Here is a 23,727-nt window from a genome sequence, read left to right as displayed (position 1 = left end):
GCAGGGATAATTTCTCTTTTCTCCTAGAGGCTGGGGCAGGGTTTACCTTTGAGAAGCTCTGAACACTAAGAAGTGCTCTACAAATGTCAAGTATCAAATTTGAATGTGACCAGGATATAGAATTCAAGTTTGCGATCTGATGGTGTCTCATCTTAAGGCTTGGTTACATCTCATTGTCACACTTAAAATGTGACCAAGAATAAGAATCCAAGCTGGAACAACATTGAGGAAGTGTAAGACTACATGGATAGTGTGGACTTATATTCTAAGTTCTGTCTTACTGTCACATGTTCCTTGAGAAACAGAATCTAAGTTTTGGGCTATGTCCACAGGGTCACCTTGGTATTCAATAGCTCCTACTGAGAAACAAGAACATGAAAAGGCCATTTCATTTATGGATCAGGATCATGTGCTTTAATTGGCTATGGAGTTGCACTCTGAAATACGTTTTCTTTATTTCATCCAAACATGTTAAACTCACTGTCTGACACACTATCTCTACTGTTTTCCTGATAGTTTTTGCCTTTGTTCTTGGAAGTCTGAGAACAAAAATGATACCTGCAATTTCAATTTTATTTCCGAGAGATAGTTATACTACTTGCTCTTTTTCTTCTTTGAGCACATCATTTGTTCCTTTCCTGCACCTGTTACATAAACTGTAACCAATAGGCCCTTTTCATGCTGTAATGTTTTGTGTCATTTCCTTTATCTGCTTTTGTCCTCTACTCTTTGATGCATCAAGCATGGAGATACATGAAAGCAATGAGTTATCTGGGGGTATGAATTCCAGATGTCACTCAAGGGAAAAACATACTTCTGTCAAACTGGTTATAGTTCGTTCTCCTGAAGGAGACATTTTTCTTTCTCTCTCTCTAACTTCTGTCCTCTGAACAACACCCACCACATTCCGAGTTCCCTCTCAGCTAGTGGTTTGATGATTATTCAAGGGTTAGCGTTGGTATTTCCTGTTGCAAACTCCACTGATGAAAGCATTGGGGACAGTGCAGAGACAGTCCAGTTTGTTTAGATGCATTAGAAAAAAAGGAATGTTTGCCTCAAAGAAAGAAGTGAGATGAAAGTTGAAGAATAAGATATAACAAGGTAACTATGATCTGGTTTGAATACAGAGGGGGGAAAGATAGATAGGACTCACACTTGTTTTCATAAGAAATGTATTTAATCAGTGCTTTTTCTGGGGGAACACAGGGGTACATATACCCCTAAACATTTTGTGAATCTTTGTACTTTTGTCCATTTACTGTATTTATTTTCCCTGATTTGAACTATAAAATAGTGATTTTCTTGAGTCGAAATGAGAGTACTTCTAAACATTTTCTTTAGAAAATAAGCACTGTATTTAATAACATAGCCAGCTATGACATCATAGAATCTCAACAAACATGGCAGTGCCTTTGCTACCCATTCCATCTCCTTCTGTGATAGTTCAGTAAAGTTGAGTAGCAGAATCATATAAGTAATTACTTTTAGGATTTCAGCCTTAATTTTCAGATTTTGAGAAATCAGCAATCATGCACTAAATGTTCAACAGAGAGCTGTAGCTACCGAACATCTCTCTTTCTTTCTCTGGAAATAACCTAGGAGCTTCCAGCAATCAAAGAAAAGACAGATATGCCTACTTCTCGTGGGGAGGTCAGGTCAGGAGTAGGAGTATCTGAAGAAAAAAATGTCCCAGGTTCGGTCCTTGGGCTCTCCAGGTAGAGCTGGGAGAGAATACTTCCTGGAACCCTGTGGAGCTGCTGCCAGTCCGTGTAGACAATACTGAGCCAGCTAGACCAGTAGTCTGACTCAGGGCATGTACACAATGAGTAATAAAGTACATTCAGTGCTGGATGCAGGCATCTTCCCGGGATGCTGTACATGCAACGTCATCCCCAAGTCGTCCCTGTCCCACCTGTGTGTACAGACAACACAGTCGCTGCTGTGTTAGATGGAGTTACAGCATAAAGGCATGTACAACTGCAAACCACTATCTAGAAAAGTACACAGTGAAATGACCACTGCACATTTTGAAGGCTACATGTGCACACAGCCTCAGTATAAGGCAACTTCCTGTGTTCCAACCCTGCCAAGACAGAGAAGTCTGAAGAACTTTCTAAAATAGATGCAGTATATATTTTTTTAGTCCTTATCATTAAGTTCACAGAATCACAGAATCAAAGGGATTTCGAAGATCACCTAGTTCAACTCCCAGTCAATCCAGGAAATCTACTACTACATCATCCCTGATAGGTAGCCACTAACTTCCTACATTAATCACAACTTTTAAAAGTTTGCGTCTTTAGAGTGTCCATAGACTTGTTCTTCAGGGGCAATGGAGTATGGCCCTCCAAGTTCCTGTCATTCCTTTGTTGCCATGTTTACATTGTACGGGATGCGGGTGGCACTGTGGGTTAAACCACAGAGCCTAGAGCTTGCCGATCAGAAGGTCGGCGGTTCAAATCCCTGTGATGGGGTGAACTCCCATTGCTTGGTCCTTGCTCCTGCCAACCTAGCAGTTTGAAAGCATGTCAAAGTGAAAGTAGATACCTTCCCGGTGGGAAGGTAAATGGCGTTTCTGTGCACTGCTCTGGTTCACCAGAAGCAGCTTAGTCATGCTGGCCACATGACCCGGAGGCTGTATGCCGGCTCCCTCGGCCAATAAAGCGAGATGAGCGCCACAACCCCAGAGTCGTTCGCGACTGGACCTAATGGTCAGGGGTCCCTTTACCTTTATACATTGTACAGGCCAGCCTCTACAGAGTTCTTAGGTAGCCCAGCCTTGTTTGATAGCCTCTCCCCTTTACTAGCCGCATTCAGCTAATTCATCCATTGCACCTGTTTCTGTAGCTTAAGTCCAAATCAGTTCTCCTTCTAGGCATGTGACTGATGAAAGTGTTGGCTTTATACATACAGGTGGGTTATAAGGTTCAGGCTGTAACTTTCCTTGAGAACTGATAAAACACATGCTGGCGTTTTTCAGGTTTGTAAATATAATGCAATTATTTGTTGTCTCGAATGAAAAACATAAATTCAATTTTACAGAGAAATTAATAACAAGCAAAGTTCCCAGAGAGCATGCATTACTTTTGTAGCTGAATTACCAGCTTTTGGTGCAGCAGGCTCTGTGGGAGAGCAAGAAATATTGCTCTGGCTGCAGTTCTGATCCAAGCAATGGCATTTTAATTTCCCATGTAGGTTTGTCAATACATCTCAGACTTGTAAATTCCACTGTTCTAGCCCTGGGTAGAAATTCAGTAGATCAGTCTTGTTGTGAGGGGCTTATACTTAGATAACATGCCTTATTACCGAGACCTATGAGGAGTTAACAATACTTTAAAAAATACAGCACATGCACAGAATGTAGAAGACGTTATCAATCATATGAACATACGGAAATATGAGAATCGGAGGGCATAGCAGAACTTATATCTACTCTGGGAAATAGGCTAAAACTGCAATATTATTCCTCTGTAATATTGCAACACTTGCTCATAGAACCACACATTACTAAAGGCTTGCAAGTTTTCGAAGCTGCACAGGAGTTCAGCATCTTAAACTTTTCAGGAACTTTCTCAACACAAAAACAAGAAGATACAGAATCTTATTAAGAATGAAGAGCATGGAACAACGCCCTCTATCGATCAGATATACTGCTTATACCATCATTACAATGCTTTATGCCCTTGGCAATTTTATAATTGTATCCATTTCAGTCACTCCTGATTTTTCTTTTGAATTTATTATCAAAAGCTCCTCGTGTTGAACTTAAATTATAATTATAATGTATAATTAATTACAATGTTCGTTGTTCATTTCATGTGATTATTCCACATGAGCACCCACCTTTCTCTTTGGTTCATTGGTTTTACATGTTGGTTATTGTTATTAGTGGCATAGCGTCAGTTGCTGGCACACGGGGTGGGCGTGCGTGACGGACAGGGGATGCCAGCACAGCCCTTGCCGCCGATGCCAGTAGAGCAACTCCATCACCAATGGAGCAAAGCGGGGCTGTCTTGAGCTGCCTGCCCACCCATGCAGGGGGGAGACCAGCCAATTGACGCAGCCCTTAGCAGGTGGGGAGGAGCACCAGGCCACGCTGTACTGGGGTTTCTTGTGTGGGGGCACCTGGTTTGCACCAACGCAAAAACTGTGTGTCCACGGCCACAGTCCCCTTAGTACCCCCATACTATTCCCCTGATTGTTATGAACAACTAAATGGGCAATGACTGGGCAGAGTGGGGGGTAATATTGCTACGACTCACATGAGGCTTAAAAATGTAACCACAGCAAATGCTTTTTAACATGCACTGGCATTTTTTGGTTGCAATTATATATTGAATATATCCAATTCAGGTTCTTGAAGCTGACTCTGAATTCTGCCCCCCCCCCATTTAAAATGGCATCTCCGCAGGGTGCCAGTTACACTTTCCCAATCAACACTGATGCTTTCATTCGTTCAGAATCTATCATGGTCATATCATGGTCATGTAACATTAAGCATTTCTTCTAAGACTTCAAGCCGGTGTGGTATTAACATTGACTATAACTGTACAAGCTTAATCTGGAAGCACAAACATGTGGTGGCATTATGTTGGTATGAGAAATTCACCAGTGAGCGTGCTTAAAGTTGCTTCAAATGTAAAACAAATGACAGATCCCCACATTTTGAGGGGTCTATTTCCAATGAGGGCAAAATAGAACAGAACAGAACAGAACAGAACAGAACAGAAAAAGATGGCAACTGCTAGCCCAGTGGAGCCACATATGAACTCTGGTTTACATCCATTCACCATACGTACCAAAAGTGTATACCCATCCTCTGAATCAGCTGAAATGGATCCCTATTCTTGCCTCCTATGAAATAGCATCCAACACACCCCAGATTTTAACTGTTGATTAAATTTGCTATACAGTGGTACCTCGGGTTACATACGCTTCAGGTTACAGACTCCACTAACCCAGAAATATTACCTCGGGTTAAGAACTTTGCTTCAGGATAAGAACAGAAATCGTGCTCTGGCGGCGCAGCGGCAGCAGGAGGCGTCCCATTAGCTAAAGTGGTGCTTCAGGTTAAGAACAGTATCAGGTTAAGAACAGAGCTCCAGAATGAATTAAGTACTTAACCCGAGGTACCACTGTAGAGAGAATGAAGTAATTTCCCCAAAGACTGAAGGATGGGGTTGTTGTTTTTTCTTTTCCTTTTAAAAGTCATCATTGAAATATTGCGTTCTGCTTCTACTTTGCTGGCAACAAACTGATCTTTCCTTCCTTTGAAGGAGTCCAAACATGACATCTATATGTCAAGCAATATTAAATCTCAAACCCCAAAGGAACGGATGATAAATAAGTGCCTGCGCATGTTGGTTGAAGCTGTGCAATATCTTTACGCTTATGATTTTTTGCATAAGAACAAGAGAGCACGCCAATCAAGAACTTACATCAACAACAGAACTGTGCTTGGCTCTGGGAATTCACCAAACATGAAGAAAGGAAATTAGTAATGGCAGTACCAAGGGAGAATTCTGTTTACCATTTGGTGGTACTTGTATTGATCTGTTTACCAGAGAAAATGCTACTGCTTGGCTAATGGCATCCTAGTCCCCAAGAGGTGAAAATAGGAATGTGTTTGTAGTACCCCAATTCTTATGATAAAGATCACCCCCAAGACAATTACAGTGCCTTAGCTTGGGGAAGGGGGTGCTAGCCAGGCTTTTTGCCCTGAATGAAGCCTCCCAGCCTTTGTGTGTGTAAGCAAATGTGCTTTGAAGAGGGGGTGCCAAACTGGGTCTTTGACCTGGGCGAAACAAAATCTAGTTTCATCCCTGACCTTTGGTTCATATTGCTGTACTCTGCTTCCCATCTGGTGTATTCATTTATGTTGCTGCAAAACTGGTCCTGCACAGATCCTTCTTCTTTTTGTTAAAGGTGCATTATAAAAGCTTTTTTTTTTTAAAAAAAAGGTTTATTGAGATTCTTTTAAATGCTCTTTATTGTATTTTATATGAATCATCTAAGGAAGAATTTTTCAAAGGAGGTATAGAAATGCATTAATTTTACTAACTGAATAAATAGGTAAAACAATTGGCAGAAAACAAGAACAGCCTACGGGATTAGGCCAATTGCCCATCTAATCGAGCATCCTGTTCTCAGAGTGGCTAATGAGATGCATACACAAAACTCACAAGCAGAACCCGTGCACATGAACACTTCCTCCACCCCACTCATGGTTTCCAGCTCCTGGTATTCATAAGCAATGCTGCATCCAAGCATGGCAATGTGTTATGACAGTTAAAATATACTGCAGCAGCAGCAGTATGCAAGATGACCAGTCCTGCACAACATGGTGCCTTGGTGTTCATGTGCATGCATTTATATGCATTTGTTCCAAAGACCAGAAGCATTCATTATTCTCCTACCCAGAGATTTAGCATCTAGTGACCCTGGAGATCTGAACCTTGAACAATGGCACTAGCAACTAACACTGATAACATTTCTCAAAAAGCAACTCTAAAAGAGCCAAAATAGGGATGTTGATTTCCAGGAAGAAGTCCCATAAAATGTGACCATTCCCGTAAACAGGGAATGTTGGAGTGTATACTAAGTTGCTGATAAAGGAAATAGCATACATAGCATGCAACCTCAGTACACAACAGTTTATATTGCAAATTTGCTCTTCCGGCCAAGAAGTTGTGTTGTGCTGTGATATATGTTCTGTTTCATATTAGACAGGGCTTCTGTATATTTAAGAGCTCTGAGGAAAGAAGGAAACAGAAAGTGCAGCTGCTCTCATCACACTATTGAAGACTTTGGGCTACATGTCCTCCTTCAGAACTCTCAAGGCAGAGATGGCTTCTTTACTAAATCTACCCTGTGAAGCAATTTTATCTCTCCCTGCTCAGTCTTATCAGTTTTTAAAATCCAGGTTTGAAAACAGATTTTATCACCATTTCACCCCATAGCAAAAGAAGAACATTTTGAAAAGCTTTGAGAGAGATATTACATACCGCATTTTTCGCTGTATAAGATGCACATTTCCCCTCCTAAAAAGTAAGGGGAAATGTGTGTGCGGCTTATGGAGCAAATGCAGATGGGAGGCTCTACTCAGTGCTTCCTTTAAAGAGTCGTGTGTGTGGCTCTTGCTGCCCTTCTCCCTCCTTTGGGAAAAGCCCCCAAGAGCCGCACACATGCTCCGCACACTCTTTAAAGGGAGTGCGGCTCTTGGGGGAGCCTTAGCTGTGTGCAGCCTCTCCCGGACAGGGGATCCCTCTTGCTGTCCTGGCTTCTGGGATTCAGAATATTTTTTTTCTTGTTTTCCTCTTCCAAAAACTAGGTGCGTCTTATGGTCTGGTGCGTCTTATAGAGCGAAAAATACGGTACATACAAGTCCAATGCAAGCATTCCTCCCCTTTCTGTGCTAAATGCAACGAGGAAGCACAATGGCTGGACTTGCCCCAGATATGATTTCGCACTGCTGGTCCACCCTCAGACATTGACATAATCAGCAGAAAGTCTACAAAGTGCAGCCTATGTACATAAACCTGTACATAAACACTACCTGCAGTTGGTAGCCTTGCACAATCATACTGTTGCAAGGCTACAGTATCAGGGGTAGGGCCGGGGGTACAAAACCACTGGGGTGGGATCGGTAGATATGATCCTGCCCCCCCCTCCATGTGTTTACTTTAAATGGGATTTAGACTGGGGTGGGGGGTTGTAGCCACAGCTGTTGATTCATAGCCACACCCATAAATATGTTTCTTCTGCAGATCTATATACAAAACATCAGGACTTTTATAAACAAAATGTAAGATTTTCTAACTAATGTTTTAAAAAAGAAACATACTAGAGAAGAAGCAAGATGCAGGTTGGTAGAGACTGGAAATTTAAAAAAAGACAAGTCATTCTTTTTCATAACTTTGTTGCTGTCAGGTTGCAACTCTTGCAGTTTTATGAAAAGCTGCCTGTTTTATGTTATGTAGAGTCTATGAATGATGATTAATTTAGCCATTTGGTGCCCAACTTCAAGCAAACAACTGAGCTAATTTGATCCTTCTCTGTTGGTTCGGGAAATAATGCCTTTTCAGTCTTTTCTAGGATAGTGCATACTTCAGCCGCCCATCTTCCAATTAAAGCTGAATGCTGAAAACATTCAGTGGCAATTTTGCTCTTGTCCATTATGGCTCCATTTTTGTTAATCAGAATTTTTTTTTAGTCAGCTTTCTTCTTGCCATATACAGCCTTTTAGTTTTTCCTTCTGACACTTTAATAAATGATCTTATGGAGAATGCTGGAGGTAACAGATTTTTTTCACTTCCTTTGCAACCCTGTAGCTGACACACAGCTATTTATTACTATTTCTGTCATCTCCTAAGTTACTTGGGACTAATTCTGATGAAGTGCCCTCAACCAGGGCACAGGACTAGTTTTCCTTAGAGGCAAATGTTATGAAAAGGAATTTGCAAAGATGATAAGGTAGATGAAGCTGCAACTGTCATTGAAAAACCCCAGTGTCCTAATAGCAGCATGTGTCAAGGATGTTTAAGCCTCCTCCTTTCTATGCCTTATTATTTTTGAAATTTTCAGCCACTTAACACTCCATATATAATCATTAATTCCCTCCTGCCATTGCTTTAGGACATGATTGGCACCTTGGATGGGTAAATTAAAGTAGCAGTCATCGTGGCTTTTAAAAGGGTGAATACACATGACCATTTATCTTTTGGAGAAAAATTAAGCCCTTGCCCCCAAAAGTAGTGCCTCAGAACTGATGTCCCAGGATTCTGTAAAATGTTTCCAATCTTCCCCTCAGAAGACAGGTTCAACCTCAGACAAGGAAATCTGTCCTCATAAGGCCCTTCTGAATGGCTGCAGAAACTCCTATATCCCTTTATGAGTTGTGAGTTTAGTTTCTGTTTCTCCTTCCTTCCTTGCTTCTGTTGTACTATGTAATGACAGAACATCTTCAGTTAAGGAAATTGTTTAATCCTTATTGTCTTCCTTGAAAGAAGACAATGAATTGGATCTGCAACACGGCCTTTAGTTCCATACCCTAGGGATAGGGATGTCCTGTTCCATAATAAGAATTTTACTATTTATATCCCAGTCATCTGACTGGATTGCCCCAACTACTCTGCAGGGCTTCCAACATATATTAAAACCATAATAAAACATTACAAAAACTTCCCTATATCAGGCTGCCTTCAGATGGGTCAGGGGTCAGATAACTCCATACCCTCCAACATTTCTCCAATGAAATTAGGGACAACCTACCATACCCTCCAATATCTATCTGATGAAAATAGGGACATCCTAAGGAAAAGCAGGACATTCCAGAATCAAATCAGAAACCAGGATGACATCTGTAAATCTGGGACTGTTCCTGGAAAACAGGGACACTTGGAGGGTCTGCAGTTCTCCCCTGGTTTCCTGGTAGGATTGTACTTCCCACCAGGCTTTTTATTCTAAAGTGCATTTCAAAATCTTTTGTTTTATTTTTAAAAAAAGTGCCTGAGGTTATGTTTCTGCATCCTTTCCACAGCTAGGCTCAGAGAAACAAAGCAAATTAAACAGAAACATTTTTATTAATGCCCAGCCTTACAGAGTGGGAAGGGAACATATCTCCTGTGGAAATCATTTATTAACCCTTCTCATTTTAAATATTCTGCAGTTATATTCTCTTCTATAAGAACGATGAGAAGGAACTAGGAAACAGGCCAATGTAGGTACAGTACATGTGGGAACTGCATAATCTAGATGTAACGATTCTAAATGAACAATAACCTCTTAGTTACTGGGAGGTTTTTATAATGTAAATGCCTTAAAGTGGCACTGGAAAATAAAAATGTCCCATAGCAACTACAAAGAATTAGCCTGTATTAGCTCTGAGATATCACACTTCTCCCAGCATTATTATAATAAGCTCTTTGTATAGATTTTGTTCTAACCTTTCTGTATTATGTGGCTTCTAGTTAGTCACTCTTACTTTTGCCCCCTATCCTTAAACAATTTGTGCAAATGTAAAACAGCAATTCTGGCAGATAATACACCAGTTTCATTTTTGTTTTAAAGATGTTTGGGCCAAAAAATCAAAGCAATGAAACAATTTTGCAATGGAGTATGGAAAATAAATTGGTTTGGCTGAAGTCAATGACAAAGTTCCATTAACTTAAATAAGCCAAGATGCTCCCCAGTGTGTGCTGAAAATTAAGTCACACTTCAGAAGATTTTTAATTGGTTCTAAGTCTTAATATCCATGGTGGCTTGACCTAGAAACTCTCAATTTTTAAAAATTATTATTTAATAAGTTTTACAGTATTGGCTTTGTTGAGGAGGAGACCCATTTCGTTTGCGAGAGATGGAGCAATGAAAAACAGGTGATCTTATAATGACCAGACAAATATCTGGCAATAATAATAATCTGGCAAATATCGCATACTGCCAAGCTGATTCATAGAGCAGAGTAACACTGGAAGAACCTGCTGAAGACCTGCTCAGACCTGGCGTTCTCTTACTCTCATTCTATGCTGAACAACTTGCTGTGCTATATATATACAGAGCTCCAAAATTCTGAAGTACTTAATAAATATGTGCAAGACTTTTATTTTTCATAGCTGTTCTTGCATGTCTGGCGATTGCCTTCACATGTTCAGCAGTCTTTGTACCAAAAGCTGATATATGATTTTTATAACATTTCCATTATGGTAAGGGACCATACTGAGACGGCCTCACACTTGGATCATTAATTCAGCTAGCCTCAGACTAGAAATGATTCTCCAATACACAAATCTTTCCTATAAATTTATTTTTTCAAAAAATAATAACATAAATTAGACCACTTTCCCTAAACACTCAAAGAGGGTTAGGTCATACTGTAAAATAAATCCTATGCACACTTTATAGAGAATATGCCCTGTTGAACACAGCAGGGGTGTATTCTGATGGGGTAAGTATGGTGTTACTTTTCCTGATTTTAATGCTAGGGCTTCTGTTTTATTTCCTAATGCTCCTGTCACACTGCAGTAGCTGTTGCATTATGGAATGGTTGCTTTTTGACTGATATACCAGCATGCCATGCCAAATTTCATTCACAGCAGTGGAAGTGGGGAAACACAACAGTGAACAGCATTGGACAATACTGCTTTCCCCCCACCCTTTCCATACAGGATTCACCCTTGAAAATGGCAGGAAAGAACTACATGTTGGTATACCACCCCAACTTTTGTCACTTTACTCTCACAATTTTTCTGGGTTAGTTTATTCTGGAAGCAATTAACATGGAAATGAGTTGCTACACTTCCATTGTATTCCCCAAGATTTCTGGAAGTGGCTCTTACCATGTGTGAAAGCTCAACTTAAATGTGGAAATTAACAGTGAGAGAAATATTGGGAAAGTAGAATAAACTGTTAAGTATAATTGCTTAATTGTACATTTAAATGGAAAATAACTGTGTGTGTACTGCTAGATGTCTGGAAGCTGTGGCTGGATGGTTACGTGGGAGCCGGTTGAAGCTAAATCCTTCGAAGACAGAGGTCCTGTGGCTGGGACGGGACGATATGGGATTGGGGGGGCAACTCCCATCTCTTGCGGGGGCGCAGTTAGTGCCAGCACCGTCCGTTAAGAGTTTGGGTGTAATCTTCGACACCTCCCTTTCCATGGAGGCGCAGATTGCAGCTATAACAAAGGCGGCATTTTTCCATCTCCGCCAAGCTAAGCAGTTGGCTCCTTACCTCTCTCGCCCTGACCTAGCCACTGTGATCCACGCGACGGTCACCTCCAGACTGGATTATTGTAACTCGCTCTACGTGGGGCTGCCCTTAAGACTGACCCAGAAACTCCAGCGGGTGCAGAATGCTGCAGCGAGACTCCTTACGGGGTCTTCGCTGCGAGATCACATTCATCCGGTGCTATATCAACTGCACTGGCTCCCGGTGGAGTACAGGATCAGGTTTAAGGTGCTGGTTTTAACCTTTAAAGCCCTATACGGCCTTGGACCCTCGTACCTACGGGACCGCCTCTCCTGGTATGCCCCACAGAGAAACTTACGGTCTTCAAATAAAAATATCTTGAAGGTCCCAGGCCACAGAGAAGTTAGGCTGGCCTCAACTAGAGCCAGGGCTTTTTCGGCTGTGGCTCCGACCTGGTGGAACACTCTGTCACAAGAGACTAGGGCCCTGCAGGACTTGACATCTTTCCGCAGGGCCTGCAAGACAGAGCTGTTCCGCCAGGCCTTTGGCCAGGGCACAGCCTGACTCCCTCCCTCGGCAATCTTCGCGGAGCTCTGGCCCAATAGTGGCCAGTGGCTTGAACTTAATTAATTTTATAATGAATGATTTTAGAGCGCTGTTTGTGTTGTACTTTTGTATTGTTTTATTGTTGTTAGCCGCCCTGAGCCCAGCTTCGGCTGGGGAGGGCGGGATATAAATAAAATTTATTATTATTATTATTATTAAATGCATAGGATGGAAACTTCCACTGTAGGACGGAGTTGTAGAGAGCCTGACAGGTTTATAATTAATGTAGAATGTATCTCTGCTACTCCATCATGCGGTGTTTAACTTTAGATCACACGAGAAAGGTATTCAGTTGCAAATTTCCATTTTGTGTGAGTTGGTCTCTGAAGCTGTTTTCAGCTTTGGACAAAGTAATTTCACCTTTTTAAAAGGCTGTACCAGTACTTGGACAGACACATGATATTATGCAAATATTTGTATGTAAAATTGTGGTTTAGAGCAGGCATCCCCAAACTTGGCCCTCCAGATGTTTTGGGACTACAACTCCCATCATCCCTAGCCAATAGGACCAGCGGTCAGGGATGATGGGAATTGTAGTCTCAAAACATCTGGAGGGCCGAGTTTGGGGATGCCGGGTTTAGAGTGTCTGTTTCCAGTCCAGTTTTTTTAGTAAACTTTGGAACCATATTTCTGGACTGGACAATTTGTATTTCAAGAAGAGTCAGTTTTTATTCATCCTATTGCTTCCATATGTACAATATTAATAGAAGCATTATAAACTGCCATGTAAAAGCAGCCTAGGACATCTGAGTAGGCATGCATAATATTGTACTGGAGGGGAGAGGCAGGAAGAGTATTGAAAATAGTTGGATTAAATGCTACATGAGTAAATTTGTGCAGTTTTGCATATATCTTACATGGGTTTAGATTAAGTGTACACAAAATTTAAAATTAGCCACAGATTGATCATAATAACGGCAGGCTGCAAATATTGTGTATGTATGTGAAATGTGTTTGTGTGTGTGTGTGTGTGTGTGTGTGTGTGTGTGTGTTTCTAAAAAGGAATGGAGTCACTTTGCTTTTTGGCAGCTATACGGTATAAAATACTTCCTCTGATTAATTTTTCTGGCTTATTAAGAAGCTAGCCTTGATGGGCTTAAAGGATTATTTTAGACAAATAACCCTCCTGTCTTAGTTGCAAAGGAGATAATATTTAGAGGTGTATTTATTAGCTTATCTTCTCTGTTAAACATTTATGGGCCAGTTCTTTATAGTCTGTGGAGCAAGGGAGTAAAGGAGATGAACTGGAAAACAGATAGTGTGAGACCTTGTGGACACTGAGCACATGTGATATATAGCCCCATCTCAGGGGGTGCTTTAAATATGCCAGAACACTTCTTTGCTTGACTGAATGAAGAGTACCGGTCAAGGAGTGCAGGGCAATTCATTTGGTGTACCGAAAATATATATATATCAAAATTGTCCTTGTATAGTCTCTGTGGAACTATTAGTCTGCAATTCTGTGTCAAGTGGCCCATGCATAATTCCTATTAAGACCAAGGGTTGCTCTTTTTCTTTCATCTTTGATGCACGAAACTTGGAATATTTGGGGCAAACTTCTTGGCAACTACCTTCTAATTTTTATAGAAATAGGCTTTTGTATTTTTTTGGAATGGTTTTGAATCAAACTCTGAATTTTGTTAGTTTTAATAGCTGGTAAAATTACAACACTTAAACACTAGAAAAAAAATCCTGAAGTAAATGTCTTAACTGTCAGCATGACTGAATTAAGTAGTTTGACTGCTAACAGTTATTATGTCAAGTAAATATCTGGTGCATAAAAAGGATGATTTATAGGCTCTAGTTTAGTTGTCATCGAAATGGTTCTATTTTATTATATTTGAATCTTTATTGTAATGAATTACCAACATAGAAAATCATTTTGGGGAATTGTTTTTAAAAGTTGAGCAAATATTTTTTGAGGGGGAGGGAAATGAGGAATCGACTTGCTCATAACAGCATAGAAGATGTCAAGCCTGACATCTCAATCCTAAATACATTGTTTTCAATATAGATGGCTTATATCCAGGACACATAATGCCAGCAGGGTCAATCTGCAGTTCAGCACATAAAGGTACGTAAAGCACGTAAAGGGACCCCTGACCATTAGGTCAAGTCATGACCGACTCTGGGGTTGCGGCACTCATCTCGCTTTACTGGCCGAGGGAGCCGGCGTACAGCTTCCGGGTCATGAGGCCAGCATAACTAAGCTGCTTCTGGCGAACCAGAGCAGCACACGGAAACACTGTTTACCTTCCCGCTGGAGTGATACCTATTTATCTATTTGCACTTTTACGTGCTTTTGAACTGCTAGATTGGCAGGAGCAGGGACTGAGCAATGGGAGCTCACCCCATCATGGGGATTCGAACTGCCGACCTTCTGATCGGCAAGTCCTAGGCTCTGTGGTTTAACCCACAGCGCCACCTGCATCCCTTATGCGTTCAGCGCATAGTGAGGCAGAATTAACTCCCCTTGCAAATAGAGGACTGGTACATTCACAATTTTATGAATGGGCATGCATCAGCCTTCCTCAACCTGGTGCCCTCCAGATGTTTCAGACAGCTACATCCATCAACTCCTGCCAAACTGGGTGTGCTGGCTAAGACTGATGGGAATTTTATCTCATATATAAAACACAGACAGAGAGAGGGCACCAGGTTGGGGAAGGCTACTCTACATGCATGCAGCTAGTAGAATAAGTTATATACGTATCTATATATCTATATATCTATCTATATATAGAATTACTTCATGATAAATGAAAAAGACAGAAGTTGCAAATTGAATTCTATTACCAACAAATATTATTATCAAACTTCATCATTAGTCCCATAATCCTGACTGGATATATTTACAAAGTAAATGTTTATTCACAAAATGAATATTTTGACTTTTTAATGCCGTCTTCAAAGAGAATGTTAATTATATCCATCTGGGTTTTTTTGCTCTGCCTTTCAAGGTCATGCAACTGTTGTATTGTCGTACTGAGAATGGGCAAATAATAAAGGGTTGTTAAGTCTCCGAGACTGGCTAATCCTGAATGATACCAAAGTTAAATATTCAAAACAACATGGGAATAAATTCTTGTGTGGTTATTGTTACAAAAATCGTATATTCCAATGCATACTAAAGCAGTACTTTATTCCAACTGGGATGTTTCTGATGCCGTGAGTAGCCCTGAAATTGCACTGGGTGGTGAAAATTGATCTTCCTGCTCCAAAAGCTATGAACCACAATAACGTTCAAGCTTGCAAGAGAACAGATAAGGGGGATATAAAGGAAGGGGAAAGAGATGCTAGTGATTTTACGGCTGAAACGAAAATGGCAGGAAATTAAAATACTAAGGAGGACAGATGACAGAATACATGGGAAGTGGAATACACAGAAAACATTGGGATAATTAATACATGAAAATGGATATGATCATCACCTCTGATGTGTCTCTAAAGCTGCAGCAATTGACACTATCACATCTGTGTTCGTGTCATTCTTAACATTTTTTTCCTTAACATACTGTTCTTGTAGCCTCACAGATAAAGTCTTAGAAAAAATGACAACTTTGCATATTGTACTAAAAGTTTATAGTACATGTAGACATCCTTCCTCCTGAAACAGCTGGATTCAGTGCTCCAGTTGGGTAGTTTTAGGCTTTGTCAGGACTTAATGGTCTTCTAGAGATCCAACACTTTAGAAAATAATGTGCAGCAGTTCACTAACTTCAAAATACAGAAAGCCAAACTTCCTACTTGTCAGGTCCCTCCTCCTGAGTAATATCTGGGACGTCAGCCCCCAAGTCCTGCTGCCTGATGGCACCCTTGATTGAATTGTTGCCAGAATAACTTCATGTACTGTTAAGACAAGGGAGAAGGAAACTGTGCTTTTTTTCAGAGGATACTCAAGGGTACTTGGTACCGGCACCTCTTTTTTGTTGTTAAAAAGTGTAGCACTTACTGTAACAAGTTGCAACATGGTGAGTAAAGGTAAAGGGACCCCTGACCATTAGATCCAGTCATGACCGACTCTGGGGTTGCGGCGCTCATCTCATTTTATTGGCCGAGGGAGCCAGCGTACAACTTCCGGGTCATGTGGCCAGCATGACTAAGCTGCTTCTGGTGAACCAGAGCAGTGCACGGAAACACCATATACCTTCCCGCTGGAGCAGTACCTATTTATCTACTTGCACTTAGATGTGCTTTCGAACTGCTAGGTTGGCAGGAGCAGGGAACTGAGCAATGGGAGCTCATCCCGTTGTGGGGATTTGAACCACTGACCTTCTGATTGGCAAGTCCTAGGCTCTGTGGTTTAACCCACAGCACCACCCGCGTCCCTAACATGGTAAGTACTGGAACCTATTTTTCTAGGGGAAAAAGCACTGGAAGGAAACTGTCAACATTGAAACTGAAATAGTTTCCAGGGCTAGTGAGGAAAGGGAAACAGAAATGTTGCTTTGTAAGCAGCCCTGGGCAAAATGATGTGTGGCCAAGTGGCCTTTGTTAGATAAGATTGCTGAAATGTAACTTTGCTAAATTTTGGAGAGAACTGATGGGACAGATGCCAATATGATGGACATTGCAAAATGTCTGTTCCAGTCATTTGTGTCAATATTCGGGGGCAGTGTGGCCAATTTTAAATCCCAGAATGTTGTCCTGTCTGGTTTGTTTGCACCTGTTATTGACTTGGTTTTGTCTTCTGGAAGGGAGACACTACATGTAGGTCAGCAACCAGGGTTTAACCAACAAGTTTTAAACCAATTGAGCTTTGAGGATCACCTATAAGGCTATAGATTTAATGTTACATTTAGGTAAATATGCTAGCTGTTCTCCCCCCCCAATACATTTATTTATACATGGTGTACAGATTTTGTTAAGGTTCTTACTTGCTGTTAAGTCTCCTCTTCTTAAATATGTGTTAGATGCAAAATTCCATCTGGTGCAGTATTTGGGTGACAGAAATGTTTCATGTGTCATAATAATGATATAATTGCTTGTTGTTAGGAAAATAATACCTATCATAATAATCTGATTAAACCTTGCAGTTTGCTGCTGTTCTGCATTTTGATAAGGCCTTAATGCAAACAGCCTGAAGCTACTGTTTTTTTTAAAAAAAAAACCCACAAACATCCAAGGCATTCGATTCCATAGATACACATGTAGAAGATCAGTGCCAGGAACTTGAACAACATTGCTGTTTTTGTCTGTGAATATTATGCAGTCATCAGATATACATAAAACTCTGGTACTTATCTGGTATTTCAAAAAGTGATGGTTATACAAATATTAGCAATTTTCTTGTTATTATACTGCATAATAAGGTTTTAAAAATTCTGGTTCAGCATAAAAATTGCTCAGCCATCTCAAAGCCACTGTTGAGAAACATAATCTTGAATTTGCACAAGATATAATATTAAAACAACCGGGCTGGGTTAGAGAAGCATTTCAGCCAGTTGACCAACTGTTTATACACATACAATAGCAAAATACCATATGGTAAACAGACGCCATTTTGTATTTACCATTTTTAGAGCCAGAACTGCTACTTGTACAGACTTACGAATCAGAGTTGGCCTAAATGGGCTAAACTGCCAAAGGCTTAACCAAACTGGGGGCAACAGAGAGAACAGACCTGGGAAATTCAGTGAAATACAAAATTTCTATTAGATAATGGAGAAGGAATTTGAAACCAAGAGTTATTCTCACGTAGGCAGCATTTTTATTTACACTCCATTTGGGAGATGTCATGCAGAGTTTAACTGGTTGTAATAGCAGTTTTGGAAGTCTAGATAATTCACTTGGTCCCCCTTTATACTTTGCACTGCTGATTCTTCAAAATTGTCTTAAGACACAACTATAAATCAAGGCATTACTTGAGGCTTTGAAAACCTGTATTCTAAATCATCCAACCCAGTAATTTTCCAGCGCATGCCGCAGAGCGAATGCAAAAGGTATGCCTGTTCATTGAACAGAACCACAACTTTTAAAACTCCACTGGGTGCCATCCCAAGCTCAGTCAGCGTCTTAGCCTAAAGATAATTGCCCAGTGACCTGTTGCATTTGCGTGCGCTTTGTAAAGAAATCTATTGAATCAATACTTTCGTAACTGCGGAACATGCTATCCTCCAGTGACAGATAATGGAATTTAGCTTTGACAATGTCTCATGATATATTGCTCTGTGGGTCTCTATTCATGCCAAGTGTAATTCAGTCAGTTAAATTATCTACATAAATGCTGTCCTTCAGGAATAATGCATGCTATCATCTGTGCATGCAACTGTAGATTTCCCTGCTCCCCCCCTTAATGCACTATTATTTATTGAATACATTACCTATTGTTATTCCTCTGGATAACTATAGCATTATTCAATATCTCTCTCAGTGAAATGTTAATGATACAATGACCATACTACTGTCCTCCAAGCTGAATGCCTTCTAGACTGCTGGGGAGATATACTAGCATATACATCCCTCTCCAAATGAATGGTAAATGCTGCTGACACTGCAATTCAATCTTAAATTATAAACCTGCAGCCAAATACTCAGCTATTTTGTCCTAATCAGGATATTAAATCTAATTTCCTTGGCTGCTTTGGCTGTCTAACCCACTCAGCTGAATTTATTTTCTATTTCCCTCGCAGAGTGTATACAGTTAGAAAATACAATAATGGCAGGAGGTTATGTTGATGAGTCGGTGAGGGCTCTCAGGGAAAATACACCCTGGTTTTAGGAGAGAGATGTGCAGCGCAGGGATGTGTTGCTAAGAATTCATTTTGCCAATTACCCAGCATTAATGATTCCAACACACCTCAATTAAAAGCTCAAATCTACCTGCAAATTGAGGTTAGGTTTTACAGATCATGCCCTCCTGGTTGTCCTGTTGCTTATTCATGATATTGCAATAACCCACCCTTTGGGATTCCTTTGCCTGATGTAAAAAAAGCTCCAACCTTAATTGTATTTTAGCATTTGTTAAAATCTTAGGGCAGTATCTAACTCTCTAGCCACTAGAGTTAGTGCAAGCACTCTTGGCTGCACAAAGAACTTCCCTCCCCTTCTCCTCTCACTGCATGCCCCCATGTGCCTCCTAAATCTGTTCTATAGGGTTAGCGGTTATTTACACCCCACCTATCTGGCTGGGTTTCCCCAGCCACTCTGGGCTGCTTCTAGCACATATAAAAACATAATAAAATATCAAAGTGTCTCAAAAGCAGCTGTAGTCAACATGGTAACCTCCACTTTTTTGTGTGTAGACCACAACCGCCATAAGCTCTGGCCCTTTGCTGGCTATGCCTCATGGGAGTCCCACAACATTCATAAGATACCAAATCATTCCCTGTTTTAAAGGATGGCGTCAAAAATAATGTCACAAAAAGTTCCTTGTTCAGACAAAGACTGTTATTTGGAACAGTGCAATGTTAATGACTAGTCTTTTCAAACTGAAGACCATAAAAAGACCCCTAAAGAACGGGGCAGATGGGCTAGAGATGATTTCATGGAGAATGGCTGGAAAGTATGACATTTCATGCAGAACATGAACGTTCCAATCAACAGGACAGGACAGTTAAGAAAACAGGCATCACAGGGATCATTGTCTACTAGATTTCAAGTTAAAATGCTTTGACTTCTTCAAGGCCTCCTCTTGGGTAAATTTACTCAAGATATATTACGGCGTGCTGCTGTGAACACTGCTCTGCAAAGTTTCTCTCAATGCCAGCAATTTCTTTGGGGGATTCAAGTGGGCCACAGTCTCTCTTCCCCTTTGTGAAAGCTTACTCAAGGAGAAACATGGTGAGACTGCAGAGATGGTCTGAAAGCATAGGATGCAAGCTTCAGCACCTTGGCCAGTGCCTAGATGAGAAACTTGTTGTAAGCTCCTTGGAGGAAATGCAGGGTATTAGCAAAAAGAAAAAGAAACTTGCCATTTTAAGAGCAAGCTGTTTGAAAATTTTTGTGATGGCATGCTTGAAATGGTGAATCAATCAAGGGCTTCAGCGTGCTATTACATCAAATAAGTCAGAAATCTAGTTTCAGAATTCAGAACTTCAGAAACTTCAGCAAGCTGTAGTTCAGGGGAAATCATAAGAAGCTTAAGCAGGAAGTGAAGGTACATTGGAAAGGATTAGAGTGAAGCAAAGGCTTGGTCAAGGAATGAACATTTTCTAATCATAGTGTAGAGACAGTGATAAGCAAGTTTGGAGACAGAAATGTCTTCTAAATAATAAAAGCAGAGTTCAGAAAGAGCAGTTCTCTTTACACTGAGGTATAGGTACTCTTATACTTAACATATATCCAATAAAAGTGCTCCGAATATCTGAATCTACTCTAAATCTCTTTGAAGTCAAACCATGCTTTATTCCTGAAGTCCAGACACCATCATTTTAATATATAGGTATCTAAAGCTAGACTCCACAACACATACTTAAATGATGACCTACTTTTTTTAAGCTAAAATTTTGTCTATCCCAATAGAATTTCTTGCACTTTAAAATAAAATTATTCTGGACAACTGGAAATTGGGATATTTTGTGGGACATAAGACCAACTCCCTAAGTGCACCGGAAACAGTCCAGAAAAAGAACAGGACAGAAATACATCTACTTATGTAACTGTGTGAAGAACAGAAACAGCTAGCACAAGAAGTTTAAAAAGTCTGGGCCTAGAAAAAATACTCATCAAGAGCTCAGTTTATTCATAACCTTTAAATCAAGTAACATATACGCATGGGCAATTCTTGCTGGAGGTCTTAAATTAGTGGGACATTTAATGGGGCTAGTATGGGTGAGATCTGATGCCAATGGACACAATGGAACAACCCTTTCTGTCCCCCCCATTGCAGCTCCACACCCTCCCAGTCTATTCAAGAGTTTTCCCAAGACTTCCCAAGATTTTGGGGGTGCACAGGGAGAGAAAGTGTAAGTCCCATTTGTGCAAGTGGGATTTGGATATCAGCACATTATTTTAAGGTATCACAAATATCAGGTCCTAACTGTGCTGGGATGAATGGAACCTTGAAAATCCAAAGATCTGGTGGATGGTGAAAGTGAATTACTGACTCAGCTTGACTGATAAATGATGGTATGTTAAGAAGGCATGTAAATGGAGTGAAGAAATAGCAAGTTCATTGACAAGCCTCAGGATCAGATGATAAAATTGATAAACTGGCAAACAAGAATTATAATATCACTATTGCTCAATGCCCTATATTTTTGATAAATAGGGCATTTCATTATAAGTCAGTTATCATAAAGTAACATGATACATTCTAAGTACAAAGGAATGAGTGACTGTGATAACATATAAACATGGAGGTGTGGTTACCATATTCATATACTTTCAGAGTAAGTTGACTGTACTTTCAAAGAACAAAGCAACTAAGCAATGAAAATTAAGAAACATACGATATTTATGTCATGCAGAAGAACATACAGCTTGCAAAAATAGTGAAGATTGAAAGAAGAGGCAAGCTTGTGACCAGCATGAGGTAATCTATCTCCTACAGAGAACCAACTGCAGAAAAAGACCTTTAGATCATGGGGTCAGGGAGTAAAGCTTAGGGTAGCTGCCTATGGATCACCAAAAAATAGAAAATGCATGACAACAATTATCACCTTGACCTGTGTGCTTCCTCAGTATGGTCCAGGTGATAACTGTTGATGGGCAACTTCAAGATCCCTGATCTCCCTTCCTGTGGCTCTTTTATCTTTAAACCCAACTTGAACTGTGCAGCTTTTCAAATAGAGGGCTGTCTACAACCACCCCAATAAAGCCCTCAAATTGTATACTGTAAGAGCTGTTAGAAGGTTGTTGGTGGTAGTGTATTGCCAATGTTCATTGCTTAAAGAGTTAATTAAAGGTCCATCTGCTTTAAGCCTTTTGTTCCAGCTAATGGTGTGCCTTACCAGTTTGAAAGGGGCTCATCCAGAAGAACCACCCGAGGCAATCAAAAGTGTACATGGGTTAGAAAATAAAAACTGAATAAAGAAGATCATTGTTGTTGTTTAGTCGTTTAGTCGTGTCCAACTCTTCGTGACCCCATGGACCAGAGCACGCCAGGCACTCCTATCTTCCACTGCCTCTTGCAGTTTGGTCAAACTCATGCTGGTAGCTTCGAGAACACTGTCCAACCATCTCGTCCGCATATTTTTTTTTTAAGTGCTGTATTATAAAGTTTGGAAAAATTCTGTACCGGGAAGTATATAAAGGGAGTGGCATTTTGCACATGGCGACATGTTGCCAAGGACGGCTTTATTTTTAGTGGGATTTTGAAGGAATTTGTAAACAAACAAACAAGCTTGCAGCTATTCATATTAAGCTTGTTTGGTAAATCGTTGGTGGGACAACCATGGAACCTTTTAACTCAAGTTAATTATCTCTTAATTGGCACTTATCTCAAGGCTATTCTGAAGTGAGCCTTTATTAACTTATTGTGCTCCTTGTGAGAGAAGCTGTGTGAATAATATATTAATGTGAGGGTAGCTGCTGAGGGGGAAATCAGGGGAAATTATTGGCTTGATGGTGCCTATAGCTCTTGCTGTTTTCTATCTATCATTGCTCAACCTACCTCTGAGCATAAGTAAAAGAGAGGATGAGAGGAATCAAAGCAGCCCTAAATTGGCCAGGTTCGCTTTCCTGTGATTGGTCACCTTGCCTCAGGTGACCTTACCCCTTCCCTTTGCAGAAATTCCTTTCAGAGTCTCCTTCAGGTAAGGGGTGGCGGTGGAACAAATTCATCCCTGCTCATGGCAGGAATGCTATTCTCCTATATAATATGATAACCTGAAACCAACCTTTTTCCAGCTGTGGTCCCCTTTCGACTTTGTTTCCTTCCTATGCCCCCCATGGATGTAGCCCAGGAGGGCAGCAGGCGCCCATAAGTAAAAATCAATACAAATCAATACATATTTGAGTTTCTGCCCCCCCCCCTAACAAAAGCCTGCTCCGTAACAAAAATCCTGGCTATATCATGTATCCTCCCCCATCCTACCTGTAGGAAGGTAGCTATTTAAATATTTTGTTTGTAAATAGAACATTATTTTATTTATAATTTTTACAATTTATACAAAATACAACTGTATAAAATGATAGGGACAGAATGAAATATTGCTGAAACAGGAAAGCCCTATATTTACACAATTTTCACCTGTGCCCCCCTTGGAATATCCTGGGCTCCCCTGTTGGGAAACACTGGTTTATGTTTTGCTTTGCTACCCACAATGGAGGAATATACAGATTTATTCTGTTACTTTATGTGGGTGGTTCCTGCAACATACTTCCATTATGTTGAGGTCTCTCCTAGTCTTTTAGTTCCTGTTAACCTTTCTGCTTGGGTGTATTTCCTACAATACAAAATTCTAAATACCTGGACTTTGTTCAGTCTAGGAAGAAAGAGTGGGCACTTCTGCAGGGCAGGAACACACATACTCAAATTTAGATTTTTTTATG

At 40.5% G+C, this 23,727-nt stretch overlaps 1 protein-coding gene and 1 long non-coding RNA gene across 4 annotated transcripts in view; one reads left to right on the top strand and one right to left on the bottom strand.

Moving 5' to 3' along the window:
- LOC310742613 overlaps positions 1 to 23,727 on the top strand; it is a 510,016-nt gene that overhangs the window by 260,433 nt on the left and 225,856 nt on the right. The gene's annotated exons all lie outside the window — the stretch shown is intronic.
- NDST4 (N-deacetylase and N-sulfotransferase 4) overlaps positions 1 to 23,727 on the bottom strand; it is a 126,201-nt gene that overhangs the window by 24,974 nt on the left and 77,500 nt on the right. The gene's annotated exons all lie outside the window — the stretch shown is intronic.

Source organism: Podarcis filfolensis, assembly GCF_964270895.1.
Source record: "Podarcis filfolensis genome assembly, chromosome: 9".
Classification (NCBI taxonomy): Eukaryota; Metazoa; Chordata; class Lepidosauria; order Squamata; family Lacertidae; genus Podarcis; species Podarcis filfolensis.
The sequence above is the reverse complement of the archived record's forward strand: the minus strand, read 5'-3'. Positions and strand labels throughout refer to the sequence as shown.